The 21,257-nt window shown below is 37.6% G+C and overlaps 1 pseudogene; it reads right to left on the bottom strand.

Annotated features, from left to right (window-relative positions):
• Nucleotides 1-946: 946 nt before the first annotated feature.
• LOC147503263 (tubulin alpha-2 chain-like) lies at nt 947-19,346 on the bottom strand (annotated as a pseudogene).
• Between the last annotated feature and the right edge of the window lie 1,911 nt (nt 19,347-21,257).

The following is a 21,257-nucleotide window of genomic DNA, read 5'->3' as shown; positions in this document are numbered from 1 at the left end:
ATGTTCTAGCTAAGATCATGCAGCTCAGTTCGGACTTTTTTTTTTGATAAAATTCTGCAGTTCATTACTTTAGGATAGTATAATGGAGAGTTCCCTCTCAACATACAAACATAGTTTACCGAAAATTCTGACAGCCATATAAAACTCTGACAGCCAAAATAACTGAAAGCCATATAAACATATATAGAGAGCATAGTTCATGTGAACTCTGTTTACATACAAACATATATTATGTGAACTCTGACAGCCATATAAAACTCTGACAAGCAAAATTCATAACTGAAACAAGGCAAAATTGTATAAACTCAAGCCAAAATTCTGACAGCCAAAATTCTGAACTGAAACAAGGCAAAATTCTGACAGAGTTCACCAAAAATGCTAGTTAAAACTCTGACAGAGTTCACCGAAAATAACTGAAACAAGGCAAAATTCTTACAGAGTTCACCGAAAATGCTAGTTAAAACTCCGACAGAGTTCACCGAACTCTGACAAAGTTCACCGAAAATAACTGAAACAAGGCAAAATTCTGACAGAGTTCACCGAAAATGCTAGTTAAAACTCAACAATTCAACCTAGTCTTATAGAGTTCACTAAAAATTAAAACTCTGACAGCCAGCCAAAATTAAAACTCTTACATATAATATCTAAAACTATGTATAAAACTCTGACAGCCACATTGTATAAAACTCTGACAGCCACATCCAAGCCAAAAGCTGAAACTGAAACAAGTGGCATAATATTGCTTTAGTTAGTAGCAGCTAATAATTGAAATTTGAAACAAACAATTGCTTTAATAATCTACAAACAATGGTAAATTCATAGGTGATTAGAGTACTAATCAAAAAGATTAACAAAAGAATCTACCAACAGTAGATGACAAAGTAAAAAATATCCAAATCTGTCAGAACTAAAACAATCTGTCAGAATAAAATCTGTCAGACCACCCCTAGCTAATACACCATAATATCCAAATCTTAGAATCCACTGCAGCATTAACATCTTTTGGTACCATATCACCTCGGTACATCTAAGAGCAAGCCATGTACTTCCCATGACGAGGGTCACACTTCACCATCATGGATGAGGGCTCAAAGGCACTGTTGGTAATTTCAGAGACAGATAGTTGTTCATGGTAGGCCTTTTTAGCATTTATAACTGGAGCATAAGAAGAAAGCATGAAATGGATGCGTGGATATGGAACCAAGTTAGTTTGGAACTCTGTGACATCCACATTGAGGGCTCCATCAAAATGGAGTGAAGCATGATAAGCACCCAAAAGTGTATTATGAAACCCCATTGAGACATATAAATTTGGTTAATTATGTGTTTAATAATCATGAAATAAATATGTTTTCATACTTTTGCGTGTATTTGCAAGAAACATGGAAATATTGGTTAAACTCGAAATAAAGCACGAGGAACGCGATATATCTGAATTCTCCCAAATCCACACGAAGCATCAAACTTCCAAAGCTCCTACCTCTCGAACGGGACTCTAATGCGACCACGAGAGATGCTCGCACAATCGTAGGCGATGAACTCTACGCGATAAAGCGGAAATTGTAACACCGCCCAAAAATAACGGACCGCCATCGATCGCATTATGGACCCACTATGTAGGGCCACAAGATTGGATGAGTCATCAATCATGGAGCATGTCAAGACAAAGATAACAAATTATTGGTGCAAAGTTGACACCTTGCATGTAATAAATTAGATTAGGTGTTAATAGTGAAAAAAAAGGCAAGGTGTCACTTTGTTTTAATGTGGTGGATAAAAATTCATTAATGTGGTTTGATAATTCACGTGGGAGGAAATGAGATTTCTCTCAAATGGAGAAGAAATTAGACAAGGGTGGGGACACTCCATTTACTCCCTTGACTTATTTTCCTCACATGGCATTATTTTAGTTCCTTAGTGAAAGAAATGTTAAGTTTAGTTTTTAGTTTTTATTAGAAAGCTTGTAATAGTTTTAATGGAGGAACACTTGTTTCTTCTAGAAAATTAAATAGAAGTGAGTTTGATTGTTTAGCTTTCTTGATCTCTTTCTCTCTCTCTCTCTCTCTCTCTTTTTCTCTCTCTCTCTCTCTCTCTCTTTCTTTTGTGTTTTTTTTTTAGTTTATAAATCCTTGTCCCAATAATCATGAGCTAACTTCTTTTTTGGGGAGTTAATCCAACTCATGTGAGGGTAAATCAATTTTTGTTGGTTTGATAGGTTGTTAGGAAGAACAACTAGCTCTACACCCTATCCCAAAATGATAGTTGGTGTAGTGTCTAGTTAGGAATCAAAACAATGAGCTTAGAGATAAGTCATTGTTTAGTTCCACTTGCTAGCATGTGTGAGCTCTTAAGTGAGGCATACATGCTAGGGATCAAATCTTTTTTTCCATTAGGGGCTTGTCTATGAGTCTAGGAAGGATCAAATAACCTTTTTCAAATCAACAACTAATGATAGTTCACATGAGGAGGATTAACTCTCCACCTTTTCTTTCAAATCTCTATTTTGGTATTAAGTGCATGTTTTCAACTTTAATGTCTTTCTTAATGTTTGTGTAGGAAGGAAATCCTAGCTTAAATATTATAACCTTACTCCTTAGTTCCCTTAATTGTAACATCCAATTTGTAGTTGTTCTAAACTTTAGGTTAGTTCGAATCCTTATTCAAACTCTATGAAATGAAGATCGTGAGTAAGGAACCTTGAGTGCTTTTGCATCAATTTAGAGAGTTCAAAACTCTAAGTAGTAGTAACAAGCATATATCAAATGCAAGCCTTGCTTTCTAAAGCCATAGAACTTGTGATAAAGATCGGAAGTTGCATCAAGGGGAACCCCATTCTCTTCCCTTCCTTTCCTTTTCGCTCGCTTTCACGCTTTTTGTTGTTTTTCGTATTTTTGCCTCGCGATAGACACTGTAATCTAAAAAAAATCGCTCCACTTTCGTACCAAAAGTTAGGACTTTGGGAAAGATAAATACAAAGCGATTATAAGACTTCGAGAAAATTTGAAAGTATTCTGAATTCATCGACACGCCGTCTTGCTGGTTGGAGTCGCGTGGCGCGAAAGGGGACCAGCGTCCGCGGTGAATTTCTTCGCTTGTTGCTCCCTGCTCAACCACCAAAGATCTCCCCGATCTACCTTGATCCATTTCCCCGTGCCTAAATATCCGCCCTCAGACTGAAAAAATTCGATAATCCTTTGGGATTAATCGCGGCAATTGAAACATTTGTTTCAGTTTCAAGGGTGAAAACGCCGAAGCTTCAGGTTCCAATTTTCAGTATTATTGTAATTTTTTTTTATTATGTTTTTCTGCATATATGCCATGTATATAGTATTAGGAAATATTTATGGATTATTATTTAAGTTTTAGCCTTGAATTATGTATGAATCAAGTTTGTATACCGGTAAATATTTATATACGATTACTTGGACATGATCTGCATATTAATGTATATTTACATATTAATGGTACTGTTTTGCATGGGTACACGGTATTGTCTAATAAGTCGATTTTGTCAAGAAAGAGGAGAACATTCCAACGAGGGTTAAAATCTGAGTTGGGTAAGTTGTTTCTAAACCCTACGTGGTAAAGCTGCTCTCTATAGGACATTCGCAATCTCAATGAGTATTGTCGAAATCGATTTATTATGCAATACAAGAGTCGTATTTTAGTTTAGGTATAATACTTTGCATGTTTAGTTTTGTCGCCTATTCTCATGATGTATATCTTTGTATTCGCATGATAATGTATTTAGATAATGCATGAGTGATTCAAATTCGCTGTTATTCATCGCTGATATATCGCTTACGTAATATCGATTTACAAATTAGCGCATATATCATTATTACCGATGTATATTTGCCCTCAGCGTTATGGAAATATTTATCGATGACACAAGCTTGCCTATTCGTGATAGCTATAATGTGATGAGTAGAGTATCTTCACATGCTACTGCACTTAGTATTGTATGAGTAGATCGTATTTGCATGTTTGTATTTTAACCCTTGCATAAATCTTTAAAAAAAAAAAAATTAAATTAAATTAAATTAAATTAAATTAAATTAATACCACCTTTGCATAAATTTTAATTCCATAAATCTTAAATCATATTCCAATGGTGTCTAGGAAACTTGAAAGATTGAGGTTACTTAATTAGAACCGTGCTTGCACGGAAAACCTCCCTCATATCTCTCTTGTGACCTGGCTGTTGGTTTATGCACACGTATTCCTAGCTTCATTGCTACGTTAGCAGCAGCTTAGGCATATGTTGTTAAACTATAATGCTTAAGATAATAATAAAATTCGAGTCCTACTAAATTCCTTCTGCTTGCATGAGATTAAGGTCTGGTTCCACTAAAGAAATTGAACATACCTATCGTCGGAAAAAATACGATAAGCAATTGCGTAAGTTCTCACCTAAAAATTGTTCTTCTTCTGCTAATTACCTTCATCGTATCACAATCCTTCGTCGCCATCAACTTTTGTCATTATGGCCGACGATCCTCCACCAGCAGAGAAGCCCCTCTCGGACTTCTATACTAGATTATAGGAAGGACCTTCTTCCTGCATCAAACTTGAAGACATTGTCGGTGATTTTCGTATCCCACCAAACGTTTTCAGTTTGTTACCAATATATCATGGTTTGGAGCACGAAAAACCATACAATCATCTTCGTAGGCTTCAACAAGTGGCAACAACATTTCATCATCCAAAGAGCCTCTAAGGAACAACTCTTTGCTTCGATCGTTTCCATTCACTTTAGCGGAAAAGCGTCAATCCGCTAGCGGGACAACAATCACAATCCATAGACACATGGAATAAACTAGTTCAAGCTTTCATGCTTCCGGTTTTACACTTCAAAAAAAAACCTAAATGCTTCCGAAAAATTCAATTCTTTCCTCAAAATCCTCATGAATCCTTTACGTAAGCATGGAGTCGCTTTTTCTTGATCTTCCGTTAGAATGTCCTCATCACCAACTAGAAAAAGTCGTCCTTGTTCGTTCATTCTTTAATGGTCTTTCTGATCATCAAAAAGAAACTCTTGATATAATGAACGGCGGTTGCTTCATGGACAAAGGAGCTACTGAAGCTTATACTTTTCTTGAAAAACAAGCGAAAAAGGGTACACACTGGGGTAACACCGAAGTCGCCTAGGTCATCAAAGGACAATGTTACAAAGGCCACATCTATTTTTGAGGTAAAACCCGATCCCAAATAAAAATTTGATAGAATCCCTAACTAAAAAGTAGATGCCCTTGCGGTTCAAGTAAACGATCAACTACCAAAACCGGTCCATGAACGCTGACATCGCCCCCTTGTGTCCTTTGTCTTAGTCCTGACCATCCTGATGCATATTGTCCCTTGTTATATGCTTCCCCTACTCAACAATCGGAGGAGGCATGTGCATTCAACATTCCCAATGCACCGTGGAGACAACATCCGAATTTCGCTTGGCGCCAAAATAACCAACAAATGGGGGCTCCTCTAGGTTTCGCTAATCCACCGTTAAGCCTCTACCAACAATTTTATTCCATACCGCCAAGGAAATAATCAACAATACCAACAAGGTCAATTTCCAAATAATTCCAATGCTAATTATCAAACCAACCGCAGCCTTGTTCCAGCTAATCCAGATCCCAACTATAATCAACAACTTCTAAGCAATAATCGAGAACTACTACCTGTTGCACAACCTGCGCCAACCATTACGGATAGGACAAATGAGACTTTTTTGCTTACATGAACCAACAAATCTCAAATTTTAACGCCTATCCAACAATCACTTCAAAGAATTGGGCGCAAAAAAAGAGTCGAAGGCGTTTTCTGCGCAAGCAGGTTCCAAACCCTAAACCAAAGAAACACACCTTTGAACTCCATTAATGCCCGGTACAAGCACCCCCAACCAAGGTGAGGTGCATGCAATCACTACTCTACGATCTGGAAAAACTGTAGACAATCAGATACGTATGCCAGATGATCAACCAAAAGAAAAAGAGGGTTCCAAGGAATCTATTTCTAATAATGAACCTACGGAAGATTCCCCAGATTCAACAGAGTCAACACCTCCGAATGTAGGAAACAAGCAAGTAGACCCTTTTGCCAAATTCATACTAAGGCACCATTTCCACGCTTTGGCAAAGAATAAACCTGATGAGAATTTTGCTGAAATTTGAGAGACTTTTCAAAATTTAACAATCAACTTACCTTTTCTCGATGCCTTAAAATTATTACCAAAACATGCAAAATTTCTGAAAGATATGTGCACCACAAAAAGGAGAACTAATGTTCCTCAACAAGCGTTCCTCATCAACAGGTTTCCATCACCAACACAATGGTATAGTAAAATACAAAGACCCGGTAGACCAACGGTTCCATGCACCTTAGGTGACAAATACACGCCCATCGCACTACTAGACCTAGGAGCTAGTGTGAACTTACTTCCATATTATTTATTTAAACAACTAGGTCTTCATGAGCTCAAACCTACCACCATGACTCTACAGGTTAGCCGATCGCTCCATAAAGTATCCAAAAGGAATTGTGGAAAAACGCCCTTGTAAAAGTCCAAGATATCTTCTATCCCGTAGACTTTGTTATTTTGGATACGAAGTTGCATGTGATTCCATTCCGATCATCTTAGGACGTCCGCTCCTCGCCAATCGCTAATGCTTTTATTAACCGTCGAGATGGTTCCATGACCATGTCCTTCGAAATCTTTCGGGTCGAGGTGAATGTGTTCAAGTTGATGAAACAACTTCCGTGAGCTTGACATTGATGGTGAGGTCAATGGATTGACAAAGATTCCGCAAGAGTATTTCACAAACTCTTTTCCGAAGATGAAGTGTACCAATTTCTTTCCTTTAGCTTAATCCGAGTTTGAGGACGATGATTATACACAAGAAGTAAATGAGTTATTAGAGTCGGGCATTACCATTATTTGACCCTACAAATGATGTCAAGTAACTTGATGATCATCAATCTGCTTTTCTTGCATGGATGATGACCTCCCTCAAGAATCTTTAATACCCACCCACTCCCCCCGATTTAAAACCTCTTCCTTCGAATTAAAATACGCATAACTTGATGCCGATGGTCGCCACCCGCTTATTATTTCTTCACAATTAACCGACGATCGTCGAAGCACGCTTTAATTAATGTCATTCAATAACATCGCTTCGCTATTGATGGTCCCTCGATGACATTAAAGGCATTGAACCTAATGTGTGCACCCATCGCGACACACCGAAGAAAATGCTAAGACGTCGCGTGAACCACAAATACGCTTAAACCCTACAATGAAAGATGTGGTCCGAGATGAAGTGTTAAAATTACTAGATGCGGGTATTATTTACCCTATCTCCTCGATAGTGTTTGGGTGAGTCCTGTACATTAATGGTTCCAAAGAAATCTAGCATTACAACAGTGCGAAATGATAAAGATGAATGCATTTCGCCAGATCCCAAAGAAAATGGCTTAATATGCATTGACTATCGCAAACTTAATGCCGCCACCGTAAGGATCACTTTCCACTTCCATTCATCGATCAAATGCTCGAACGCTTAGCGGTCATGCCTATTACTGCTTTCTTGATGGTTATTCAAGTTATTTTCGATAGTCATCGACCCTCACGATCAAGAAAAGACAACGCTCACCGTCCATTTGGTACATTTGCATATAGACGAATGCCTTTTGGCCTTTGCAATGCACCGGTACTTTTCAACGCCATGCTTCATATTTTCAATGATATGGTTGAACGGTTTATGGAAGTATTCATGGACGACTTCTCAATTTATGGAGATTCTTTCGATAGTCCGCCTATCAAATCTTGAAAAGGTCTTTACACGCCAGAAGAGAAAAATCTTGTTCTTAATTGGGAAAAATGTCATTTCATGGTTACTAAAGGAATAGTTTTAGGACATATCGCTTCAAAGGACGGAATCGAAGTTCCACAAAGCTAAGATAGAAAAAATTGCTTCACTTCCTATACCAAAAACAGTTCGAGACATTCACAAGATTCTTAGGACACGCAGTTTTCTATAGGAGATTTATTCAAGATTTCTCAAAGGTTGCTAGACCTTTAACCAATCTCCTCGCTTGAAGATGCCGCTTTTGATTTCAGTTTCAGTTGCAAACAAGCCTTTGAGGTATTAAAACCACATTAACTACCGCCCCATAATTCAACCACCGATTGGTCTAAACCTTTTGAATTAATGTGTGACGCGAAATACTATGCTATTGAGCTGTACTAGGGCAACGCCGAAAGATAAGCCGGTTGTCATTTACTATGCGAGTAAAACCCTTAATGAAGCTCAACGTAACTATACCACCACCGAGAAAGAGTTTCGCCCGTTTGTATATCGCTAGATAAGTTTCGCCCTACCTAGTGGGTTCTCCAACTATTGTCTACACCGATCATGCGGCACTTCGCTATCTATTAGCTTAAAAAAGATGCAAAACAAAGATTGATCCGATGGATTCTCCTTTTGCAAAGAGTTTACTCTCGAAATTAGAGATAAAAAGGTAGCGAAAATGTGGTTGCGCACCATTTGTCAAGACTTGTCAGTGATGTTGATAATGATACTGAACCTATCTGTGATTCCTTTCCAGATGAACACTTGTACTCTATTTTTTCGTCCCCTTGGTATGCAGACATAGTAAATTACTTAGTTACCGAGGAAGTTCCTTTATCTTGGTCTTGTAATGACCGGAAAAAGTTTTTATCCACCGTGGAAATTCTATTTCTAGGATGATCCCTACCTCTTCAAGTATTGTTCGCACCAACTAATCTGCCGCATTCCCGACCGGGAACACAACGATGTGTTATCCTTCCGCCATGAACAATCTTGTGGTGGTCATTTTAGTGGTAAGAAAAACTGCGCCAAGGTTCTACAATGTGGTTTTTATTGGCCAACACCGTTTAGAGATGCACATGAGCATTGCAAAGCATGCAATCGCCCGCCGGTTAGGTCGCATTACTCAACGTAATATGATGCCTTTAAATCCCATTCTAATTGTGGAAATCTTTTATGTATGGGGCATCGACTTCATGGGTCCATTTCCAAATTCTCATGGCTTCCTATACATACTTGTAGCAGTTGACTATGTGTCAAAATGGATTGAAGCATTGGCATGTCGTGCTAACGATCATAAAACGGTCGTTTTGTTTGTAAAAGAAAATATTTTCTCTCGATTTGGTGTTCCAAAAGCTATAATTAGTGACGGGGGAAAACATTTCGCAATAAAATTTTTGAATCATTAGTAAAGAAATATGGAGTCACGCGACAAAGTGGCAACTCCGTATCATCCTCAAACCAAAGTGGTCAAGTAGAAGTCTCTAATCGAGAAATAAAATCCATTTTGGAAAAAAACTGTCAATCCATCTAGGAAAGATCGGGTCTCTACGATTATCCGATGCCTTTGTGGGCATACTGTAACAACTTTTAAGACACCTATAGGGATGTCTCCGTATCGCCTCGTTTTTGGAAAACCTTGTCATCTGCCGGTTGAACTTGAGCACCGTGCTCTATGGGCCATCAAAAGCCTCAATTATAACACTAACGTGGCAGGCGAAAAGAGAAAATTACAGTTAAATGAGCTTGAGGAAATTCGGAGTGATGCCTATGATCTCTCGAAATCCTATAAAGCCAACATGAAAAGAGTGCATGACAAGCACATATTGCGAAAAGAGTTCAAAGTCGGTCAAAAGTTTTGATGTACAACTCAAGATTACACATTTTTCCGTGAAAATTAAAAACTCGATGGTCCGGGTCCTTTCATTGTCTCTCTGTCACCCCCCTATGGGGCTATCTCTCGTGAAAATGTAAAATGATGGTAGCGAATTTCAAGTAAATGGCCAGCTTTAAACATTATCATGAGTTGCGCTCTCCGTGATGTCGAAGAGACTCTTCTAAATGATCCAAATTTCTACACGCGCACTAATAGATTCACTGGTGTACTTCGCTCCATGTATTTAAACAGAAAAGTATGCCATTAGGGTAGCCGGGCCCTCTTCTATTTTCTTTTCTAAAAATCCCTAGAGTGTGTGGTTGCAAGCCGAACCTTAGTCCACAAAAACTCTATTTCAACCGAGTATAAATGTCTTCGATAATCGAAAGCAAACGCGCCTCCGTGAAAACAATGGGTACCAAAAATTTCAACTCCTTCTTTCTCCTCCCTTTTCTATTCTCTTCCTCGCGAACTCCAACTCATCATTTGGTCCAAATCTCACCCATCTCGAATTGGTAATGGTCGTAGTACTTTTGCTCGAAAAGCGGACGGCGAAAGGAAAAGGGGGTGGTGTATGAACCGGCCAAACTCCTTTCTCGTCTGTGTCTTGATCTTTTATCCGATATGAGCCGGTATAAGGTATATTATTGTCCGACACCAGCTCAACAGATAAACTTCGCCGCCGGTCCGCTTCTTCCGCCACAGGTTGGGATTCGCCATCTTGAGGATGGGATTCTCACATTCGCCTTGATCTCGACGTTAAAAGACTCACATTCGCCTTGAGGATCCGACGTTAAAAGACTCACATTCGCCTTTTGAGGATCCGACGTTAAAAGACTCAACATGTATATACTCGCTTTTTTTTATTAGCACCCAAAGATGGTGCCCAAAGAGAGTCGTGATATGCACCATCGAATTTCCTAGTTCAGACGCAGACAAATGGATTCCACCAGCCAACCCCGATCGGTTTCTATGTGATCTGCTTTTTTGGCGGTTTGAGGCTATACCATATGTACTAAGGGTAATATTATTATTAGACCATTGCACATTGGTCAAGGATGGTACCGCCCTGAACCCTAGGCCCCCAAAACATAAAGGATAAGCCACAACCGGGCTGGATTGGGTTCGGTTCAGCCGAGCCGACATGAAAGTTGCCTCGAAGTTAAAAAGTCATTTGTGATGTATTGTTTTATTTGGATTTCCGTATATAAAAGTGTAAATAAATAAAACCAAAAAAAAAAAAATGTTTGAATGTGATTTTTTTATATTCTAGTGGATGGCATTTTTAATGCCGATCGCTTCGATATCTCATCCGCTCAATTTGGAGTTGAAACGAATCGAATTCCACGCTTGAAATTCGTAACATTTCGAACATAAGGGGAATTTCTCAGAATTCATTTATGCTTGGGCCAAAATTTTGACCCGACCCAAAAATCAAAAATCCGGGTACAAAGCCCAACGGCCTGATCCAAACGGTCAGATGCCAACGGTCAGATGCCCAACGGTCAGAAATCTACTTATAAATACAACTCTCCTTTCCACTTTCACTCATTCCCTTCTCTCACTCTTCACAAATTCTTCTTCACAAATTTTCAATTCCTTGAACATAATGAATCAAATAGACCGATGGGAAAAGGAGCAACACAAATGGGCTATCACATTAATCGTGATAACAGTGTTTATCATTATTCTCTTGTCACTCATGCATAACATGATCCAGAACATCTAGATCTATGTAACCGTTTTTCTTTTTTCTGATTTTCATTTTGTATATTAGTATGGTATATTAAATAATTCTCACACATTTCTACGGGTTACCTATTAAATGGAGAAGTTCCGTATTAAATATTTGTGTATATTAGTTGTCTTTTCCTCTCTAAAAAAAATAATAATAATAAAATAAATAAATAATAATAATAATAAATAAATAAATAAATAAATAATAATACATAATAATAATAATAATAATAATAATAATAAAAAATAAATAATAAAAAATAATAAAAATAAAAAATAATAAACAAACCATAACAAAGATAGGTCATCCAAAACTCACCAAAATAATTAATGGATACACATAGTGTTCAAATAAAATCGCGCACGCTACAAGGTACACATAACACTTGTCACACATGCATCTCGATTATTCTATCCATATTCTATTACTGAGTTATGATCATCATTTCTGAAATTACGTGTAAGTTTAACTACCGGCCTGTGAAACTTTCCTCCGTATTTTCTAATATTAAACCATCTCATTAATTGTATTTGGATATCTGACATGACAAAGACTTAATGTGGATCCCCTATGATGCTGTTCATAATCACATGGGTCATTAACTACACTTGGACTCCAGATTGGTCTAGCCTCATAGATTGGCTATAAATCTCTTCTTTTTCAGCCATTCTTATTCATACAATTTTCACTATCCTTCCCTCAAGAATGGCTCAACCAAGAAAAATAACGGCAGAGAAAGACTACCTAAAAAACTTTCAAAGAAGGCCGGTTTTCTCCTTATTTTGACACCAAATCATATCGTCATGGATGGACTCTTCTATATCATTCAAAGAGCTAGTTATTATTCCCGAATTGGTTTTGATGTTCTACCAATTTAGCGGATATGAAGATGGAAAATTCTACTTCAATGCCTATGGACAACGATTGAATTGAATAAGGAAATGATCTCCGACATACTTCAAATCCCAATAAAACCCAGAGTCCCTTTGTTCAAGAGTCATCATTCGATTCCGCAAAAAAACTTTAATCATGAAGCTACCAGATCTCATGGCGACGTTGAAAATACACATCACATGGTTCTTCAACGCTTTTGAAACGTAATCAACGTGTTGTGCTCCAATCGGTTGGGACATAATGTGGTAGGTACATCACACCAATCTGAAGTCACAAAGCCTCAACTTCACCTACTTTGGATTTTGCAAACTCAAAGAGATGACTTTTGTCCGATCCAACACCTCCGAACGTAATCACCAAGAAAAAAGAAGAAGGTCGAGCTCTACCCACTTTGGTTACGCCAGATTATGATGCGTTGGGGTTATCCAATAATTTCTCCGTAGACACCCCTTCAAAGAGCATATATAAAGGTACTTCAAACAGACTACTCCGTTGGTTTTGGACCCCGATACTCTCGATAGATGAGCGTAAACCCCAAGCTCAAATTCGACCATTTATTTGATGAAAATGCCATGTCAATATTATTAATCCCATGGAAGGCATTAAACTTCTTCATCGGTTTTGAGGGAACTACACGCTCGTCGTAATATCATCATCACAACTCTTCAGATTTCCAAGATCATCAAGCAACGATGATGATGTTGAACAGAGGAGATCTTGGAAAATCATTCTCAATTCTTGCAAAATCACGCCTCCTAATGGAAAATCAAACTGTACTCTTTGCCGGCCAAGGGACATTCAGATGCAAAAACCAACAAATAGAAGACCTAAACACTTTGGTGCAAAATATGCATCTCCAAGAGCAATATAAGAATCCATGATATTACTAAGTCAATAAGTATATAATCATCTATGTTATTACGTTTTTCCGCCTTACTATGTATTTTGTCTTATCTTTTTGTCTTCTTTTGTATGCAATGCTTAATAGGATTGTCATCATTTCCATTGTGACTAATATAATTTTAACATGTGCTACAGGAGGGTCTATTTTCTTACATACTCATTTTTCCATCCAGTTTTGCCTCAGATCGTTACCCATTTCTTTACTTCATCCACCATGGCATCTTCATCAAACATTGCATCTTCATCATCCATGGTACCTCCCAAACTCATTCCTGAGCAATCCTTTCAGTCTATGATGGATTCCAATGCCTATGGCCATCTCTTCCATAATTACATCACAAACATTGGGTGGTCTTCCCTAATTCTTCAACCTAACCAAACTTATTCTCCGAGTTTGGCTGCATACTTTTATGCTAATATGGATGACACACCAAATTTCAACCATGCGCATGGTTTCTACTTAGACGGGTTCACAATCCGAAGTTGGTGACACACCTCATATCTTTTCTCAACAACAACTTGCCCTATCTTTGGACCTTCCATACCACAAACCCACCGTGATCTTGGCAAGACATCTATCATAATTATTACCGCCTTTTTCAAAGACAAGCATTTCGCGACTCTTATGGTGATGGTCTTGAGATCAAACGAAGGAGATGGCCATGTGCCATGGCGCAACATCACCATTCCATTAGCAAGCATGACCATGAACATGGGGACTGCAATGTTATTTGTACTCCTAAACATTATGGGAGATTGGCATTTTTCTCGCCGCCAATGAGGCTGCTTATTGTATTCATTGCACTAGCTTCGTGGTCATGCATTATTTAACATTTTAGGTTGTGGTTATCTCCAAATTGAAACGAGCTCGCGACTTTTCGGGATCGATATACTTTTACCACCACCGCTTGCGGATCATGAAGAACACATTTCCCACGGTTTGCGGCCACTTTTCATGATCGGGTCAAGGTAGATTCCATGTGCCCGAGAAAACAAAATCATTCGCTCATTGAGGTTTCGTCAATGGAAGCGTCCCGCTCGATACCTGAGGCATGTTCGATGTTACCCAAAGGACGAAAAGATGAAGACCAATTTGAGGGAATCCAGAGACAAAGAATGGGCAGAAATTTGGCAGACTATTATCTATTGGCGCGATGCTAAGGAAATGCATTTTCTTAAAGAGGACGCTCGACCTTCACGTCCTGCTGGATGGTAAACTTAAGTTTGCCATTGTACATATATCTAGCTAAATCTTCTGTTTGGTGTGCTATTGTTTTTCATGTTTCGTATGTTATGGTTCATTATTTCGTGTGCTATGTATCGTGTGCTATGTTTAGTGTGCTATTGAACATTTACTTGTTCTTTCTGAATAATATATTATGATCTCCAACCTCTCTGTTCCAGCAATCTAGCCCTAATTTTGCTCATGGTTCTCAGGTACTTTCTCTCTTTAATTATTGATCCTTCGAGGACTAAGCATCATTCGTTTGGGGGTGCTTTAAACTCAGAGTAGCAAAAAATTAGGCATCTTGTAGCCTATATATAGTTTTTATTTTCATATTAATAATTGTACTTAGTGACAAAGTATTGTTTCCTTTTCAATGATGAAAATTTTCTAGAAATCTCACATTAGTATCCTAATTAGGATTTGTTTTAAGAAACTTTAGATAATACGTATGCAATAGTTTATACATCTTTTCATGAATATTCATGTAATCGAGATCATTGATTGTACATAGCAAGAAGTTTCGAACCAACGGTTAGTTACTTAAACTATAAATCCTGTGGAGAATCTAACCAAAAGCCTTGATATGAGTGATTTGTGTGTGATGACACAGAGGAGTAGTTTTTCCGATTAGAGGAAATTACGCATCTACTTACTTGATCACCACCCGAACCCTAGGCGAGAATTTAGGCCTTCTTTGGATCGACATAGCTAAAAATTCTTACCTGTTACAAATTTTACCGCTAGTCACTCCACTGAACCGTTCATCAAACCTTTCACTTTCACCAAAAATTCCTTACCCATTTATGAAACCAAATAAAAGAACCTACCTAAGTGATGAGTATGAGAAGTAGGATGAAATGTGGAAAGAATAAAGATAAAGACTTGTCCCAAATAAAAGTCAGTTACTTGCTTCAGGAAAGGAAAATAGAATCATGTTCTTAAGCCATATATATATATATAAATCCTTAGTATCCAGAGGCTTAAGAACAAGGTTGGAAAAACTCAATTCGAAGAAGGAAAGGAAACAAGGATTTCTCTAGTGTAAATATATGAAGAACCTATTCTCTCATACTCGTAAATTTTGATTACCCATTTCCATTTTCTTGTACACTATCACCTAAGCCCCACAATACCTAATAAAGACCTCTAGCTTAATTAGGATTAGGGTGGTGTGATAATAAGTAGTAGACGTGATTGATCGACATCGGCTCCTCTGACTGTCATTGAGATGTAAGGAAACGTGTGCCCACTGCACACTGGAGTTAACAAAACCTGAGTGGAAAAATTTTGAGTGGAATTGTGTTTCGACACATACCTGTGAGAACCCATTTAGGTACGCTCTCCAAGGGATCCGAAACAACCCCGCTAGTATATTTCAATGAAAAGTTCACCGCATGAATAATCATATGTAGATGTTTTAATTATTGAATACATATTAACTTGAGTTTCAAAGAAATCAATCCTCGCTTCCTCGCTAAGGAGATGTATGGATATATGAGATTAATTTTGGAAACGAAGTTTACACATCGAGTCGTTATAGTATAAATGAAGTTTGTGAGTATCTTTTCTCGAAAAACTCTCACGAGGGCTATAACTCGTCCACTAGGGAATTCCTAGTGGTTTAAGGCCTTGTTGCATATGGTCAATGCAACCGCACTCTGAAACGAGAATTAGTTTAGGACTACACATTTTTTTGCCACTTATCTATTTTTAGTGTCTCTTTCTTTGCTTGAGGACAAGCAAAGTGCCGTTTGGGGGTAATGTGATAAGCACCCAAAAGTGTATTATGAAACCCCATCGAGACATATAAATTTGGTTAATTATGTGTTTAATAATCATGAAATAAATATGTTTTCATACTTTTGCAAGTATTCGCAGAAACATGGAAATATTGGTTAAACCTCAAATAAAGCACAAAGAAAAACAGATATATCTGAATTCTCCCAAATCCACACGTAAGCATCAAACTTCCAAAGCTCCTACCTCTCGAACCAGACTCGAATGCGACCACGAGAGATGCTCGCATAATCGTATGATGAACTCTACGATAGGCGGAAATTGTAACACTACCCAAAATACCGGACCGCCATCGGATCGCACATGGACCCACTATATCACGGGGCCACAAGATTGGATGAGTCATCAATCATGGAGCATGTCAAGACAAAGATAACAAATTATTGGTGCAAAGTTGACACCTTGCATGTAATAAATTAGATTAGGTGTTAATAGTGAAAAAAAGGCAAGGTGTCACTTTGTTTTAATGTGGTGGATAAAAATTCATTAATGTGGTTTGATAATTCACGGGGAGGAAATGAGATTTCTCTCAAATGGAGAAGAAATTAGACAAGGGTGGGGGACACTCCATTTACTCCCTTGACTTATTTTCCTCACATGGCATTATTTTAGTTCCTTAGTGAAAGAAATGTTAAGTTTAGTTTTAGTTTTTTTATTAGAAAGCTTGTAATAGTTTTAATGGAGGAACACTTGTTTCTTCTAGAAAATTAAATAGAAGTGAGTTTGATTGTTTAGTTTTCTCTCTCTTCTCTGTTTTTTTCTCTCTTTATAAATCCTCTCTCCCTCTCTCTCATGAGCTAACTTTTTTTTTAGTTTATAAATCCTTGTCCCAAGTTAATCCAACTCATGTGAGGGTAAATCATTTTTTGTTGGTTTGATAGGTTGTTAGGAAGAACAACTAGCTCTACACCCTATCCCAAAATGATAGTTGGTGTAGTGTCTAGTTAGGAATCAAAACAATGAGCTTAGAGATAAGTCATTGTTTAGTTCCACTTGCTAGCATGTGTGAGCTCTTAAGTGAGGCATACATGCTAGGGATCAAATCTTTTTTTCCATTAGGGGATTGTCTATGAGTCTAGGAAGGATCAAATAACCTTTTTCAAATCAACAACTAATGATAGTTCACATGAGGAGGATTAACTCTCCACCTTTTCTTTCAAATCTCTATTTTGGTATTAAGTGCATGTTTTCAACTTTAATGTCTTTCTTAATGTTTGTGTAGGAAGGAAATCCTAGCTTAAATATTATAACCTTACTCCTTAGTTCCCTTAATTGTAACATCCAATTTGTAATTGTTCTAAACTTTAGGTTAGTTCGAATCCTTATTCAAACTCTATGAAACGAAGATCATGAGTAAGGAACCTTGAGTGCTTTTGCATCAATTTAGAGAGTTCAAAACTCTAAGTAGTAGTAACAAGCATATATCAAAGCAGTTAGAGAAGAAATGACCTGTGAATAAGGAATAACGGTCACTCCTCTCCATATCCAAAGTCATTTTCATTAACTTTATACAACAAACAAGATCAACATAATTATCAGATCATTAGTTCATTAAGATCAATCTTCAATTCTTCAGCTATCCAAAAATAAGAATAAAAGCACTTTAAATGACATACAAGATCTCCTTATTTAAATGCAAAATTTGTTCATTTAAACCATAATCATGAGAGGCACTATACAATACAAACTTATAATCCTTCCAGTTTCTACCTACAATAATCCCAATCAACAGTCACATCACCTTAATACTTCCAACATAATTTCAGAATCAGGTAATAGTATCCATATGTTTTTTTTTACAATTGCACTATATAAACCACATTCATAACAGACACAATCAGCTAAATTCAAGCAAAAATAAGTTCATTCTACTATTAAACAAGCATACCTGTGAAACAAACCTGTTGTTAAGATTAGTGTAAGTAGGCCTCTCTATGTCAAGACTCTTGTGACAAATATCATAGATAGCCTCATTATCAAGGAGCACAAACACATCAGTGTGCTCTAGCAGTGAGTGAGTTGAGAGAACACTATTGTAAGGCTCCACAACATATGTTAAAACTTGTGGAGATGGATACACAGTGAACCCAAGCTTGGATTTCTTCCCATAATCAATAGAAAGCCTCTCAAGTAGAAGTGATCCAAGACCAAACCCAGTTCCACCACCAACAGCATGGAAAACAAGGAAGCCTTATAGACCAGTACAGTTGTCAGCAAACTTCAAAACTAAGTATCCAGACAGAACTCTAACAGACAAAACTCTGGCATAACCATTTCCTGCAAGTGGTTCTATTCAAGCAATCAACTGTAACTAAGACCAAAAACACTTAGCTGCATACCTAAAAATGCCATACCCAAAAACTTAGCTGCATTGTAACTAAGACTCACTACTTGAGGGCGCACATCAGCTTAACCTACTTAGCTGCAAGTAAAAGCACCGCAAGATTCAATCTAAACACTGCAAGATTCAATCCAGACTCCTTATCAAAACTGCAGGTATGCAAGTAATGCTTTCTCTAACAAACTAGAAGCCATGATACCCTTTGAGCGAGTTAAAACCTAAACAATTCAGACGCAACGTACGGATCAGTTTACATATCATAGATTACGTATTAACCAACAAACCAAGCAACCTAGCAACCAAAAATACTTACATCTCACAAATTTCGTCTTATTTTTCTCCAGACAATTTCTCGAGTTATGGTTAGCAATCTTTCCACAGTTTCTATACATTCTTCCTGGATTGTTTAGGGCTATCTCCATGGGGGATTTCCATATCTCCACATTCTTCTTCCTCCCTTTTGTTTGAGAAATGTTGGGATTCAAAATCAATATCTGAAATAAAGATTTCGAAGTCAAAATCAAATAAATTTTTATATCAAATTAAACATTAAAATCAATCAAATAACATTAAACACTAAACTTATATCAAATTAAACATTAAAATCAATTAACATGTGAGGTATCAATCGAATGCTCTTCAACTGGAGGCTCTTCATTATCCGCGACTCCTTCACTGGAAGTTTCATTCAACTTTGAAACTCCAATAGACATTTCACCCATCTTTTCTATAAAATATAAATAAGTCTGAACAGTATTCCTTTCATCGTAAGCCACTTGAGAAGCAACTTTGATACAATGAGCCACTCTCAAAGGTTCATGGTTTTCATGGCCGACCACTAATCTAGTATCAAACTCCGCTCTATACGTGTTTGTCTTTTGCATCCACCGCTTCAAAAGAAAATGCCTTGGAATCTCTTCGATTTCATAATGCTGAATTTTTTTTAACATATGACCACAAAGTAACCCTATAAATTGAAAATACTTACATTCACAATCTCCCTCTAAGGTTCTTCTATTGAAACGCACTTTCCAAACGGATTTCTTCTGCGGGTCTCTGAATTTCACCATGTAGCTTCTGATTCCATTTTCGACAATCTCGTCCCCATCAATTTTGTACTCCATATTTGCCTTCTATAATTGCTCCTTAAATTTATTGAATGCATTAATTATATAGACCGACGCAGCATGTATAAGGAGAAAAGCATCTTTAGCTACAATTCGTGAACTATGCTCGGTTTGATAATCATAATCTCTTTCATTCCTAGCAATCAAAGTCAAAGACCTCTCATTGCCATGTACAAACTCAATCAGCCCAGTTGTCGAATTTACGAATTGGTCATAATGAGAATTCATCGATTCACTTCTCCCAATCGTATGCATACCAGCAAAAAATGTGCCACTGAGATAACAAGGAACCCATTTCTCCCGTATATTATACATTTCTGTCAACCAAGGATTTTCAAACAACCCATTATTCTCTATTATTGTACGCCATCTTCTTTCAAAATCACTAATCCTATACGAGGAAGAAATAGTGTTCTTCAAGTCAGTTACCAGTGTCTCAATTTTAGTAAATGACAACTTCTCTTGAAATTTTTACATATATAATATACCAAAGACAATAATGATGACGAGTATTAGGGAACACTTTGGCAATAGGCTGCAGTCATCGCTCTATCCTGGTCAGTGATGATGCAGTTGGCGCATGACCACCAATGGCTGCAAGCCAGGCCTTAAACAATCATATGAATACATCTTCTGTCTCATCAAGTAACAACGCACAACCAAACTGAATCGACTGCATATGATGGTTGACTCTAATAAAAGGGGCAAAAGGCATAAAGTATGCATTCATACAATATGTGGTATCAAAAGAGACAACATCCCCAAAATACTCATACTGCGCTCGAGACCTCCCATCAACCCAGAAAAAGTTTACTGCAGTCCCATTTTCATCTAGATCAATAGTGTAATAGAACTGGGGATTCTCGGCACTCTTTTACATAAAATATCTAAGCACAAAAGTTGCATCACCTTTTTTAGGCATCTTTCTAGTCAAACCATAACGATGGTTTCAGCAATCCTTCTTTGTAAACCCAAGTTCTTCCCCATTAAACACAGCTGTAACCTTTTCGACAGGTAATCCATTTTCACTAAAAATCTCAGTCAACCTCTTTGCCGCTTCAGACATATTTTTGTTCGATCTCATGCAATTTCTCTTTACTGGACTAACCAAACCGTGGCTATGTTCATTTTCAACGCAGCTTACCGAGTATAAATCTTCGTCTTTTCTTTTCATAATACGCATTCTAGTGGGGCAACTACACTTGACAGTGCTCGTATTCCTAGAAACACCCACTTCTCTCTTATAGACCCCTTCACGTGCGCAAACCATTAAACAACTCGTAGCAAAATCCACACCTTTTTTCCTATCCGTCGACCGAACACGAGTCTCTAATCCCTCTTGTAGACCATACTATTTGTAGTAAGTCTTTGCGTCGTCAACACTATTAAAAACCATTCCTACAGACAGAGCAACTAGTTTATGCGTTTCTCTATCCGGGGATTTATTCGAAGAAGACTCAATAACGACGTCTTCGTCGATACTGATTGTTACATTTTCTGCCGTTG

The sequence above is a fragment of the Coptis chinensis genome, chromosome 4 (assembly GCF_015680905.1).
Source record: "Coptis chinensis isolate HL-2020 chromosome 4, ASM1568090v1, whole genome shotgun sequence".
In the NCBI taxonomy this organism is placed as follows: Eukaryota; Viridiplantae; Streptophyta; class Magnoliopsida; order Ranunculales; family Ranunculaceae; genus Coptis; species Coptis chinensis.
This window is presented reverse-complemented; position numbering and strand designations above follow the sequence as displayed.